General features: G+C 43.5%; 1 long non-coding RNA gene across 1 annotated transcript; it reads right to left on the reverse strand.

Moving 5' to 3' along the window:
* Positions 1 to 3,730: 3,730 nt before the first annotated feature.
* LOC143274204 (uncharacterized) lies at positions 3,731 to 13,223 on the reverse strand. Its single transcript, XR_013052650.1, has 2 exons — positions 13,181 to 13,223; positions 3,731 to 4,955 (listed from the first exon to the last, which is right to left on the reverse strand). It is a non-coding gene; the product is annotated as an uncharacterized LOC143274204 (long non-coding RNA).
* Between the last annotated feature and the right edge of the window lie 1,154 nt (positions 13,224 to 14,377).

The raw sequence follows: 14,377 nt of genomic DNA on the forward strand, positions 1-14,377 counted from the left end.
GCTTGAACTGTTTAGAGGGCCCCCACGCAGTGAGACCAGGAGCTGTCCCTAGTGCATGAGCCGGCTTTTTGGAACCTAGGGCCTATGCTGAGACACTTTGCTCATCCTTGATGCAGGGAAGAGGGGCTTGGACCTGCCTCAACTGAATGTACCAGGCTCTGCTGACTCCCCAGGGGACACCTTGCTTTGTAGGAGGTGAGAATTGGGGATGGGTTGGGAGGGAAGGCTGGGGAATGGGAGGAAAGAGGACAGGGGAATTCATGGTTGATATGTAAAACGAATAGAAAAATCTCTTAATAAAAATAAATAAATAAATAAAAAGAAAAAAAGCTGGCTAGAAACAAGTCAAGCTAAGATTGGGCATTAAAAAAAAACACATGATCATCTCATTTGATGCTGAAAAAGTATCCTCTTGCTTCCTGTGGACACAAAAGCAGAGCCTCCTTTCCAAAGAAACATATTCTTAGATCCAAATTTTGAAGTCAAGATAACCTTTAATATATATAGGTTTAACTTAACAGCCTTTATAATCAAATGTCTTTCTGCAGTTAGCTCATTAACAGTCAAAAATTTAAAGAAAACATAATATACATAATCCAGACTCTGTAATTTCCATCTTTACATGGCTATTTTTATATTATTTTTATTGTCTCTTTAAAGACTTCATTTTTAAAAACTATTTCATTTCTTTATATAACTGCCTATATTCATTTTCCTCTGTCTTTTAAGCCTATGCACATTTTTACATACATTGTAAACCGTTTAGAGACTTATTCCATCTGAATCTGTCTTCTTGTGTATCTGTGATTCTTTTCTGACCAGGAGAGATTTTAAACTGCTAAGCTGCGTGGCTAGGATGAAAGCGGCAGCAGCCCTGGCTGCTGGTTCCACCCTGCTCGGCTTTTCAACATGGCGTGGGTACCTCGGGTACCAAGGTGTCACGTTCAAACTCCCAATTCTAGGAAGCAGTCTTAAGCAATGTGCCTGTGTTTTTAAGCCTGAGGCTGTGCTCCCAAGCCCACAGGCAGCAGCTGAGAGAAGCCTCTTTGTATTGTGGCCCATGAGAGCCCACCGGAGCCCACCGTGTAGCCGCTGAAGCCTGCCGTGACCAAGGGACACGTCTCTGTACCACTGCCAGTAATGAGATACACAAACTAGGAAACTGTTCTTAGCTCCATTTAGGACCTCCTTTTAAGTTCTCTCAGGTTTTCGGTGGAAACTCTTGCCCCATGTTGGGTGCCATTTGTAGGTGGTCATGGTCCCACCTGGCCCCGTGGTTTGGACAAATCTCTCCCATCCGCAGTCCCGGGACCACTTCAAAAGTAATTACACAGAGGCTTATATTATTTACAAACTGTATAGACTATGGCTCCAATTTATATTAGCTAGCTCTTTCAACTTAATTCAACCCATTCCTATTAATCTATGTCTTGTCATATGGCTTCAAGGCTTACCGGTACTTTCACATCTTCCTTCTTATGTGGCTGGATCATCTTTCCTCACTTTGTCTTTCTTCTCTCTCTCTCTCTCTCTCTCTCTCTCTCTCTCTCTCTCTCTCTCTCTCTCTCTCTCTCTTTGATTTCCTGCCTGGCTGTAAGTTTTCTTGCCATAGGCCCAAACAGCTTTATTTATTAGCCAGTGGGAGCAACACATATTCATAGCATATAGAAAGACATACCACAGCATGAGTGCAAACTTGTACAGCCATTTTGGAAACCAGTATGGTGACTTTTCAGAAAATTGGAAATCAATTTGCCTCGGGACCCAGCAATGCTACTCTTGGGCATATACCAAAGGGATGCTCAATCATACCACAAAAACATTTGTTCAACTATGTTCATAGCAGCATTTATTCATAATAGCCAGAGCCTGGAAACAACCTAGATGCCTCTCCACCGAAGAATAAATTTAAAAAATGTGGTACATATACAAAATGGGGTGCTACTCAGCTGTGAAAAACAATGGCATCATGAAACTTGAAGGTAAATGAATGGAACTAGAAAATATCATCCTGAGTGAGATAACCCAGGATAAGAAAGACAAACAAGATATGTACTTACTCATAAGTGGAAACTAGATGTAAAGCAAAGGATAACCAGATTACAACCCACAGCTCCAGAGAAACTAGGTAACAAGGAGGACCCTAAGAGGGACACATGGATCATGCTGAGAAGGGTAAATAGGTTAAACTGGGGGTGGGGTGGTACACCCATGATGGGGGATGAGAACATGAGGGAATGGCTGGTTAATCTTGGGGAAGAATGGAGGGGGAAAGCAATGAAAGAGATATCTTGATAAAGGGAGCTATTAGGGAGAAATCTGGTGCTAGGGAAATTTCCAGGAATCCACAAGGATGACCCCAGCTAAGACTACTAACAATAGTGGAGAGGGTGCCTGGACTGGCCTTCCTGTAATTATAATGGTGAGTACCCCAACTGTCATCATTGAGCCTTCATCCAATAACTGATGAAAGCAGACACAGAGATTCATAGCCAACCCGAGGCTGAGCTCCAGGAATCTAGCTGGAAAGGGAGGAAGGATTGTATGAGTAAGGAGGGTCAAGATCATGATGGGGAGGTCTGCAGAGACAACTGAATCAGGCTCGTGGGAACTCACCAACTCTAGATGGAGAGCTGTGGAGCCTGCATAGGACCTAACTGGGCCTGCTGCAAATGAAGACAGTTGTGTAGCTTGGTGTGTTTGAGGAGCCCGGGCAGTGGGATTAGGATCTATCCCTGGTGCATGAGTTGGCTTTTTGGAGCTCATTCCCTATGCTGGGATGCCTTGCTCATCCTTGACGAAATGGGGAGGGGCTTGGTCCTGCCTCAGCTGAATGTACCAGGCTTTGTAGACTCCCCATGTAGACTTACCATTTTGGAGGAGTGGATGGGGGTGGAGTGGGGGTGGGGAGGTGGCAGGGAGAGCAGGAGGGGTGATGGGAGGGGCAATTGTGGCTGGTACATAAATTTAAAAAAATAAAGCATGGTGAAATCCAGCAGCCCTCACATTCCAGTGTGTCTTAGTAGATATCACTCCTTTCCCAGCAGTCAAAAGGTTCAAAGACAACACAACATACAGTATCCACACTCTGTGTATTTTTCATCTTTATGTGGCTTATAATATAATATATATGTATATATATTTCATTTTTAAGGATTTTATTTTAAAACTATATTTTTTATTTGACTATTTTTTTCTCTTCTCACTCCTGAGCACATTTTAAAAGACAGTGTGACCCTTTTAGAGGCTCTCTTTGTCTGAATCTGTCCTTATTGTGCATCTGTAACCTTTTTTTGTCTGCATGAGCAAAATCCAAACTGTTGTGAAACTTTGATCAAGGTGTGCTGGTGGCTGGCTCCTCCCCAACTTGGTTCCCTGAGAACTTAGCCTTACTGTGGAGGTACCTGTGGGAGCCATGGTTACCTCACCAACTCTGGGGAGTTTTGGGGTCCACACTGCCACCAAGTAGTGAGCTGCCCAGTTTTTGATGCTAATGCTAAGTCAGGAAGCCATCTCTTAAAGGATCTGTGCCTCTGTTCACTGCTAGAAAGCAGAGCTTACTCAAGAAAAAACGGTTACCAAGAAGCCGAGTTTGACTCCATTCATGTACGCCTAGAATCCTTTTCCAAGTTCTCTCAGGTTTCTCAAGGAAATTCAGGCCCCACATTGGGCACCATTTGTAAGCTGAAGATCCCCCTACCCCATGTTCCGAAATAATCAACACAGAAACTTTTTTAATTTAATTTTTTATTTTTATTAAGAAATTTTCTATTCATTTTACATACCAACCACAGATCTCTCTCTCCTCCTTCCTCCTACCCCACTGCCTTCCTCCCCAACCCACACCCATTCCCACCTCCTCCAAGGCAAGGTCTCCCATGGGGCCAGCAGAGCCTGGTACATTCAGTTGTGGCAGGTCCAAGCCCCCCTCCCCCTGACCCCTGCACCAAGGCTGCACAAGGTGTCCCACCATAGTCACTGGGCTCCCACAACCTGGCTCATGCACCAGGGATGGTTCCAATCTCACTGCCTGAGGGCCCCCCAAACAGTTCAAGCTAAACAAATGTCTTGCCTATCCACAGGGCCTAGTCCACTCCCATAGGGGCTCCACAGCTACTGGTCCACAGTTCATGAGTTTCCACCAGTTTGGCTGGCCATCTCTGTACATTCTGTACGTTTTACCATTATGTTCAACACAGAAACTTAACATGAATTACAAATACTCGGCCAGTAGTTCAGGCTTGATAATATCTAACTCGTACTCTTAAATGAACCAATATTTCTTATCTATGCTTTGCTTAGTATCTTGTTACCTTATTTTTTACATGTCCTGCTTTCTCTGCATCTAGCAGCAGCTCTCTCCGACACCACCCTTCTTCATCCCATCTTCATCTTCATTCTGAGTTTGGCTTTCCTGCCTAACTTGCCTGTACAGCTATTGGTCAGTCAGCTTGTTTATTAAACCTATCATAGCCATATATATTCCCACAGGTTTATTTCTCAGCACAGGCCAGGACCATACTGACCCCTCAGTGCCCAGGGTACTCTGCCCCAGGCCTGTGTCCATGTATATCTTTGCCCAGCTGTCTGTCCATGTGCTGAGCAGCACCATACAAACTTCTCAGTGCCTGGGGTACTCTGCCCCAGGCCTATATGTGTGTATACCTTCACCCAGCTGTCTGCTGATGCGCTGGACCATACTGACTCCTCAGTGCCTGGGGTACTCTGCCCAGTCCTTTGTGTGTGTGTGTGTGTGTTTGTGTGTCTGTGTGTGTTTGTGTCTTCGCCCCATCAGTTCGTTTTGGAGCAGGGCCATGTTTTCTCTTCTTTCTCAGAGCCTAGGGCAGAGGGCCTCCAGATCTTCCTTCATGTGTGTGTTTTCATGGCTCATTCCTCTCATTCCTCCCAGGCAGCCCGTGGAGGTCCAACAGAGGCTGTTTCCAGCTCAGCTGGATCTAGAAACAGAATAAGTTTCATCAGGAGACATGGATAAGGTTTTGACCAAGTTTTTGACAATGTTTGATATTCCCCAGACAGATCCGGGTGAGGTGACCACCCTCGGTCCCGTCCCTGCTACCCTGTGTTTGGGGAAAGTTTCTGCTGGTTTTGATTCTTTTTCTGTGTCTTGTCTCAAGCTGGGAACAACACTTCTTAGGGCACTGAGCTCTTCCCTCTTGGGGCAATTCTCCTGCTTGTCACCAGCAACCTTCACATCTGCTCCCCAGTAAAAGGACCAAAGCAGATGATGTACTACGTCTCACATGACTGTCTTTCTAAGAATATTCCTAAGAAGTGCTCAGTTATTCCTTCTCACCACTGGGCTTAAGTCTGTGGGAGCAGCTCTGTGAGGGACTCATGAGAAAGGGACAAGGTACTCGGATGGAGACATAGCAGATAAATGAAGAGTTATTAATAAAACACTCAGTTCTGAGGCGGGGGAAACACAACGAAGGTTTAGGTCAGGTCATGTGGGCAATGAGGCCAGGGACACAGGTCAGGAGCAAGTAGAGGGTGAAAAAGATCCCAAAGCCTCCATGGACTGCCAGGTACAGAACTCAGTGCCAAAATGGCCTGGGGCAACTGGAGGAGGAGGGGAGTGGGCTCTGGGTAAGAAGAGGTAATCAGAGAAAGTGTGATTGAAGGATGTAGCCAGGGAGGTGGGCTCTTGACGCTCTAGGCAGGACACACAGGACAATCCCAATGCATGAACAATGAGAGAATGTGGTCATCACATCTAGTGATGAGCAAAGGCTATGACGTCACTGCAGAGGCTCCTGGGAAGACAACTGGAGGAAAAAATAGTTTACAAACCAATGCCTACAGAAGAGGAGAAAGAGCTCAGAATTCATTGACTGGAACACACAGGAGTCCCACAGACCTCAGGGGGCAAACAGAGGTGGCCGGAAGCAATGGCAACGTGATAGTACAAGATGGGAACAGGAAAGTGAGTGCTGCACATGTGTGAGTCTGTGGCCCTCGTGTTCTGAGGAGAGGTGATGCCCAAGTGTCCAGGCCTTTTAGCCCTACGAATGTCTACCATAGTCATAGGGAGGACTGCAAGGCCCACCCTCTGCATCTTGAGTACTCACACAAAAATATTTGAAATGCAGGCCAAAACCGGATCACAAGCCCATATCCCTCATCACTCACTAGGTCTGAGGCTCCCAGATGGACAGGCAGTGCTCTAACCTCCTTTGCCTGGTACCCGATAGCACCTCACGTGTGAAGAGCACAGGCTGCAAATGACGTGAAAGTAAGTTCTGTGCTCACCTCCCAGCTCCACGGTGAGCAGAGCAAAGGCAGAGTCAACTCTGTTCTCACGGCACATGGGCCCTTTAAAGTGTGACTGTCAGGACAGAAGGAAACCTGCATGTGGTTGCACATGTATGCACAGACCAGAAAGAGATGTTCTTCTCTAGCACTCATGGACCCAATCTCTAAGACTCATGTCTGCAGGTTTGTGCCACGGGCCCATGAGAGAGTTGTGCCCCACCAAGTAGATCCCTCTATCACGGGTCAGCATCCCAAAGCCAGACTTTGATGGACACAGTTGACTAGAGTGAGCACCACAAAGGAGACAGGAGGGAGCAGATGTTCTGGCAAAGATCCATTTGAATGGCGGAGCCTCCAGCACACACGGCAGCGTCCACAGCCAGCGCTGCTCACCCTAGTGCATTGAAAGGAAAAGCATCTCTACCCACACACACGTCTCAACCTCTCCTCTGCTCCCTCAGCCTCTGAAGCACAAGGTGACCTGGCTGCTCCTGGTCCCTCACTGCATCCCACAGGGATGTGTTGACTTTACCCCATTCTCCTCCTCCCTCTTCAGGGTCCTTACATCCCAATGTACCATAACTGCTATATTTGTCAAGAAGAATAGATGCTGGTTCCCACATTCCTGCCTGTGCCAGATGAAGCCAAACTGCCTCTCATAAGATCAACTTCAATTTTCCTCTGGTTCATAGACTATCAATGGAGTTTTCTAAATGCCAACATACAACAATTTAGAAAACCAGTTATGAGGCTAGAGAGATGGCTCAGCAGTTTAGACCTGAGTTGAGGTCTCAGCACCCATTTCAGGCATTTCATGACTACCTGTGATCTCAGCTCCAGGGATGGGATCCAACACACAGTTCTGACCTCCACAGGCACTGCACACATGTGGCATGCACTCACAGGGTACACACACACACACACACACACAGAGAGAGAGAGAGAGAGAGAGAGAGAGAGAGAGAGAGAGAGAGAGAGAGAGAGAGAGAGAGAGAGAGAGAGAGAGAGAGAGAGAGAGAGAGAGAGAGAGAAAATTTAAAAAAATGAAACATCAAAAATGTACTCAAGTATTTCTCACAGCATTTTGTCTACATACCCTTTTGTTGCCCTATGATGAGAAGTCAGAGGTTTTGGCCACTCTCCCTAAAGTTGCTACCCTTGAGATCTGGTCTCATTCACAGAGGTCATGGGGCTTCTGCACTTCCTGATGTCTGTATTATAAACTGCTGCCCACTAGATTTACGTGAAAATTTAGGGCTGAACTTCAGTCCTCACAAGCACGTTCCTAGCTCCTGTCTTCTGGATGTGAAAAAGAACATCCGGAGGTTTGGTGATACCTGATTTATAAAAAGACTAATGCAGCTGAGTGGTGGTGGCATGCCTTTAATCCCAGCACTCGGGAGGCAGAGGCAGGCAGATCTGTGTGAGTTCAAGGTCAGCCTGGTCTCCAAAGTGAGTTCTAGGAAAGGTGCAAAGCTACACAGAAAAAACCTGTCTCGAAAAACCAAAAAAAAAAAAAAAAAAAAAAAAAAAAAAAAAAAAAAAAGACTAATGCTTTTGCATCCCATGTCTATGCCATCAGACATACAAAATGGTTTTTAGGGCTTCACAGATTTTTTTTCATTCAGTGATGCATGTTCATTGTCTTTTCTCCAATGTATATATGAGACTCTCCACAAAAGACAACATGTAATAACTAAAATTCTAATAAATGCAAGAACAGAGAGGACCAGGAGACAGGAAAGCAAACTTGACTGGGTTTGACCATTTAGATAATAACAAACTATTTTAAAATCTTGGGCAGATAGCACAGGCGTTACTTTCTCCCTGGAACACACTATCTTCCTGTGTTGAAGGATGACAAGGGACAAAGTATTAAAGAGAAGTTGAATCCTGTGTTGATGCTTAGACAACACAGTATGGGATGGAATGTCACTCTAGACGAGCGTGGAACTGCAGCCCTCTGCTCTGGTGACGCAGGCAGAGCACTGCTTCCACACACCTGAAAACCACGACCTGACTCTCCCAGCCCTTTGCCGCCCCTAACGGAGGTGCAAACTCTCCACTCCTGGGTCCTTTCCCATTGAACCTGACCAGGGATGCATTATTTACCACTCCTGTATTCTGTATTTCTCAAGCTGACCACATCACTCTTTGAGTCTGTAGTGTATGGAATAAAGTGAGTACAGAAAATAACTTACACATACATTATTGTCTCTAGCAGGGGAAGCCACACTGCTTCACTAAAGGACCACCTCAGCTTTCCTTTCATTCATATCATTCAATAGAATTAAGATGGGTATTAAAATACATTTGTAAATCCTGTGGTTGTAGTTGTACTGATGACTACATAATGTACACTTAACATAGCAAAAAATATTATAAAACATCATATACTTATGAAATGCAAAATAATATATGACTACTCTAAATAATTCAAAATAATTACAGAAACAATCTCCCTTAGACCAGGAAAATACTGAAATAAGTATTATAATTAAAAGAGATTTCAGCTGGGCGGTGGTAGAGCACGCCTTTAATCCCAGCACTCGGGAGGCAGAGCCAGGTGGATCTCTGTGAGTTTGAGGCCAGCCTGGGCTACCAAGTGAGTTTCAGGAGAGGCGCAAAGCTACACAGAGAAACCCTGTCTCGAAAAACCAAAAAAAAAGAGATTTCTATCACTTCTTCAGGCCATTTTCAAACCAGGAAAATTGGCACTATTTTAAACATCAGTCAAACTGCTTTTCTCCACTGCAGATCAAATTCTATATATTGCATTATTAACCAAATATGCTTTTATTCTTAATTGCTTTTATATTATTATTATTAATACAATTATCATTATACCCGGGTAGGTACATGAAGTATGTGTTAGAGTACATGCCATGGCACATGTGTGGGGTTCAGAAGACAACTTGGAGCAGATGATTCTCTCCTTTCAACTTTATGGAGGTTGCAACTCATGTCACAGGTTATAAAAGGCAAGTACATTTACTAAGGAAGCCATCTCACCAGACCTAGCATAGACAATTTGAATCTTGATAGAGTATACATTGTTTTAGAAAAAGGAACATACCACCAAGCATATGATGCAATCATACTGAAGTATTCACTCTTTGTGATATAGTGATAGCTTATTGGAGAGTGGGTAATTCATTATTACACTTAAAAACCGACTATTACGTATCATTTATTCCTCCTTCTGGTTTTCTTTTACAATGAAATCATTTGTATTCACTGCATAAAGTATCTGTCCAGGTTCAGACCAGCAAACTGACATTAAGGTGAGCAAGAATGGTGATTTGGAACGTGATCAACACCATGGCTTGGACAAAGTTCCAAATGAGAATTTTCACAAGAGTGAGGCATTAGGTAAATACTGAGTGCTACTCTGAGTAGTTATCTATTTCTGCCCCAGGGTGTGTAGCTCGCACAGCCTCACAACTTCTAGATGACACTTACACTGCCTTGACCTATCACTAAAGCATCTTCCCATTCCTAAATGCACTAGAACAGGGTAAGGGGTGATCTGGTACTCACAGGGTGTGTTTCTCCCAAATCGTGAGCCTCGACACTGTATCACCATTGGTTCTTTCTATGTGCTTTGGACATCACCACAGTGATGAGATCAGGATTCCTGCAGCAATGACTACCCTGGCATATGTTACCTCAATCTCTACCTTATCATATGCATTCATATTGGATTTGGAAATCCAGAAATTTACACAGACTACAAAATCTCTTGTATGACAATTAATGATCTCAGATCCTAATAATGAGCCCAGATAGCGAGATTTAGAGCCACAGAATTTGGAACTCTGTGTGGGATTCCCCTCTCAGCCCTCTCACCTAAAAGCAACACAGGTTTGGGTTCATTCATCATTGTGTCTCCTTGATTCCACCCAGGGGATGTGAATAACTAAAGACATACTGTAGTGCTGTTCCCGAGTGACTCAATGAACACAAGGCATGTGGTGTAAATGCTGAGGAAGGTTAGTTATTGGCAGAATGTGCTGCCACAGACCTCACAACTTAGTTGGTTCATAGACACATAAACCCACAGGTAACACATTCTCAAGCAATTGTTCTTCTGGAACATAACCATGCTTTTTGTGAAAGTGTTCATTTTTAATTTCACATGGACTTGGCTTGGACAGAGTTGTAGAAAGGTTTAAAAATAGTTCCTAATTTGGCCTGAGTGCATCCTCAGAATCTACTTCTAACATAGGCCACCATTATTCTCCAGAATGTTGTAGATTCCTAACTATGGCTATTATATCCTGTTTGAATGAGGACTCACAAACACTGAGTAGACTGAAATTCTACTGAAGGTCTGCTATGGCTACAGAAAATTGACCATCATACATTATTAATGCCTCACAAATATGAGGGCTACTATGTTTAGCCACTGGCCAACTCATAGGAAAGGCCAGTTTATCAAGGCAAGCACTGCATCTCCTGAGCTACCAACACAGCCCTCAAAAGGGGCATAAAGTCTGACAGGTTTACCAAATGGAGTTTTTATGTTCAGTTTCTAAGTCATTAGACATGCACAATAAATCTCAGGAGTTTGTTAATGTGATACATGTTCCTTCTGTCTGCATTCTCTATACCATAGGTGATATATGTTCCTCCCCTCTGCATCTGCCATACCATAAGTGATATATGTTCCTTCCATCTCCATCCTCTATACCATAAGAGATATATGTTCCTTCCGTCTACATCCTCTATACCATATGTGATACATGTTCCTTCCATCTACATCCTCTATACCATATGTGATATATGTTCCTCCCCTCTGCATTTCCCTATACCATGGGTGATATATGTTCCTTCTGTTTCAGTAAGAAGTGGCACGTGGAAAATAACTAAAATACATAATACTGAAAACTGTCAGGTCAAGGACACAGGAGAAAATGGGATTCAGTCTGAGGAACTAAATAAGGATAAACAGAAACACAACAATGTCTTTGTACTCAGATGCTTTTGAGGAAGATGAAATAGAAGGAATAAATGAAGAAGTGAGTCTTCTTTTTTACAATTCACATTCATGACATGATGTGGATAATTCATACAAGACCATAAACTGATGACTTTGTGTTCTAGTTTGAATGTAAAATGTCCCCCATAGCTTTGTGTGTTTAAACATGTAGTATGGAGCTGGTGGTGTTGTTTGGGAAGGGTTTGGATCCTTTAAAGGTGGAGTATCCTTGGGTGAAGGGAGGTTCTGGGAAGACCCCATTCCCACCTCAGTTAACTCTCTGCCTTCTGATTGTGGATGTGAATGCAATGTTAATGTTGTTGTTTGCTTTTGCTCTTTTGAGGGGTCCATCACCCAGTTCCCAAATAAATCACACACAATGGTGTATTCTTAATTATAAATGGCTAGCCTTAGCTTGGCTTGTTTATAACCAGCTTTTCTTAAATTAAATTAACCCATCTATTGTAGCAAAAATCTTAAAAGGTCTTATTAATAAAAACAAACCCAGGAGCCAGGTATTGGGGTGAATGCTGAAAAGATCAGAGAAGCAGAACAAGCCACATCCAACCTCACCTTGACAATTCCTCAGCTGATCTTGTTTCCTCAGACTGAAAGCCTCTGTGTCCTCATGCGAATAGATCTCATTCAAACTGCTGCTAAAAGCTAAAAGCTTAATCAGCTCTAGTTCCTGGTCCTCATGCCTTATGTACCTTTCTGCTTCCTGCCATCACTTCCTGGGATTAAAGGCATGTATATATATCACCATGCCTGGCTGTTTCCAGTGTGGCTTTGAACTCACAGAGATCCAAACGGATCTCTGCCTCCAGAATGCTAGGATTAATCCCATGTGCTACCACTGCCTAAACCTATGTTTAATATAGTAGCTATTCTGTTTTCTGACCCGCAGATAAGTTTATTGGGGTACACAATATGTCAACAACAGTCTATCTTTTGGCTCTGGGCTTTTATGCTTCTCTATTTCTGTCTGTCTGTCTGTCTTACTCTGTTGCTAGTTGTGCAGCTGGGGGACTGGCCCCTTGCATCGTTCTCTCCTTGTTCTCCTGCTCATTCTTCTTTTTCTCCCAGATTTCTCCTTCTATTTATGCTCTCTGCCTGCCAACGCCCCCCCCCCCATTTCTCTCTCCTACCTAGCTGTTCAGCTCTTTATTAGACCATCAGGTGTTTTAGACAGACAAAGTAACACAACCTCACAGAGTTAAACAAATGCAACATAAAAGATTGCAAACCAGCTTTGCATCATTAAACAAATGTTCCAGAGAATAAACAAAAGTAACACACCCTAAAATAATATTCGACAAGATGTTACTGTTGTCCCATGTACCTACAGCCCTCCCTCCCCTGCCAACATCCATGTCTCCACCAACATGATGCAGTGATCCACTTGACAATAAGCCACAATAAACCCTTCCTCCATCAACCTGTTTCATGTCACTGATTTTATCACAGCAATGAGAAAAGGAGATGAAATACGGTGATTCAGGAATAGACCCTGGCTGATACTTCTGTCCACTGAAGGACCCTTGAGTGGACTTTCTTCCCCTGCCTTCCAAGAAAGGAAGAACTTGATTGCTGCTAGATTGTTCATTTGATCTGACCTGGAATGCCTTTACCTACCACTAACAAGTTCAGCATTTTGCAGGTTGGTCTCTCTACCCATTATCAATGTTGTCCTCATCCATTCCATTGAAATCTGGATGAAAGTCAGGAGAGAGATGGATCTGACCAGGAATGACCTACCACCACCAACATCATTGCTTTGAAGGCTGTTCTCCTTACCCAAGTCATCCTCAGAGTCATCCTCATCACTATCATTGATACATGGAAGTCAGTGGAGAGGTGTATGTGGCCAGGAATACCATTACCTACTACTACCAAGAGCATCACTTTGAAGGTTGTTCTTCTTACCAAAGTCATCTTCATTGTCGTCCTCCTCCTTATCATCCATGTCTGGAAGGAAGAAAGTGGAGAGAGTGAGTGAATGACTCATACCTCAGTGACTGTAGTAGGTGAAGCCTTGCTACCTTACACAAGAACAAACTCAGCATTTCTTTGGTTCACATCACTCACTGAGAACCACAATAGACATTCTACTCATGAGATAAAGTAACACTTCACATATTAAAAATACTGCAAAATATGTTCATTCTTTTTACAGAGGAGATACCATCTTATTTGCAGCTACTGTTAATAACAAACTAGGGACTTGAGAGATGGCTCAGTGGTTAAGAGCACTGCTCTTCCAGAGGACTAGGGTTTGATTCCCAGTACCAACACAGTGGTTCACTACCATGTGTAATTCCAATTCTTGGTGATCCAATGCCCTCTCTGGCCTCCACTGGTACTAGGCAACATGTGTACCAACATACATGGCAGGTCAAATACCTTCAAATTGCTTAAATCTAAAGCACAAACTATTGAATTTCCACAGTACCGTCATAAGTGCTACAGGACTTTTCGACTTTTTGCAAGGTCTTTTTTTGAGGTATGTCACTCTGTTCAGGAACCTTGGTACTTCTGAAACCCATTTTTTTCTGTGTAGCAGAAACTAGAATGCATCACAGCAAAACTAGGTTTGGTGAATCATAAAATAAAAGGAAAATTAGTCTTTGTTCTATGATAAACATTTGATCTCATTGCTGATTTGTAAGAACATTGTTTTAATTCAGAATGTCACTTCTGGAAGATCAAGGACATCAGTGAACATTTAAAGCACATGTAACATGGTCAGTGCATGGAAGATCTCAGTCCAGGTAGATGAGACAGTATTGGCAGAAGAGCATTTGACTGAGTGTGCAGAATGGCCAGCATCCAAAATAATTTTATGTACTAATACTGCGTGTGTGTGTGTGTGTGTGTGTGTGTGTGTGTGTGTGTGTGTACCATGTCATGGGTGTGGGTTCAGAGGAAAGCTTTGTGGAATTTCTTCTCTCTTCATGTAATCTGGGAATCAAACACGTTGGGTTTGTTTGTTTGTTTGTTTATCTATGAGTGCCTGTATGGATGTATGTGCACCACTTCCATGCCTGAAAACATCACCTTCTCCACCATGCCTTGGCCAAAATCCACTGTATCACTGCAACGGAAGCCAAAGTTGTTTTCTTC

Source organism: Peromyscus maniculatus, chromosome 7 (genome assembly GCF_049852395.1).
Source record: "Peromyscus maniculatus bairdii isolate BWxNUB_F1_BW_parent chromosome 7, HU_Pman_BW_mat_3.1, whole genome shotgun sequence".
Classification (NCBI taxonomy): Eukaryota; Metazoa; Chordata; class Mammalia; order Rodentia; family Cricetidae; genus Peromyscus; species Peromyscus maniculatus.